A 265-nucleotide genomic window follows, 5' to 3' on the forward strand; every position below is an offset into this window, starting at 1 on the left:
CGCCTCACCACCACCAGCAACAGCATCAGCAGCAGCAACAGCAGCAGCAGCAGCACTACCACCAGCACCATCACCAGTAGCAGCAGCAGCAGCAGCAGCAGCAGCAGCAGGAAAACGTCCTCATATTCGTATTTCTTTAAACAAAATGCACCAAATTCTACCATCAGACGTTCTATGGAATGTCATTTCTTTCTGTGCTTCTCTAGGGGGCCTCGTGGGGGCCCCCCCGGGGGGCCCCCCGTGTGGGGGGGCCCCAGGGGCCCCC

The 265-nt window shown here is 58.9% G+C and overlaps 1 protein-coding gene across 1 annotated transcript in view; it reads left to right on the forward strand.

The window, feature by feature from the left end:
- EMH_0060170 (uncharacterized protein) overlaps positions 1-265 on the forward strand; it is a gene marked incomplete at both ends in the record, with an annotated part of 3,798 nt that overhangs the window by 2,403 nt on the left and 1,130 nt on the right. The gene's annotated exons all lie outside the window — the stretch shown is intronic.

Source organism: Eimeria mitis, genomic scaffold (assembly GCF_000499745.2).
Source record: "Eimeria mitis Houghton genomic scaffold, Emh_scaff2909, whole genome shotgun sequence".
Taxonomy (NCBI): Eukaryota; Apicomplexa; class Conoidasida; order Eucoccidiorida; family Eimeriidae; genus Eimeria; species Eimeria mitis.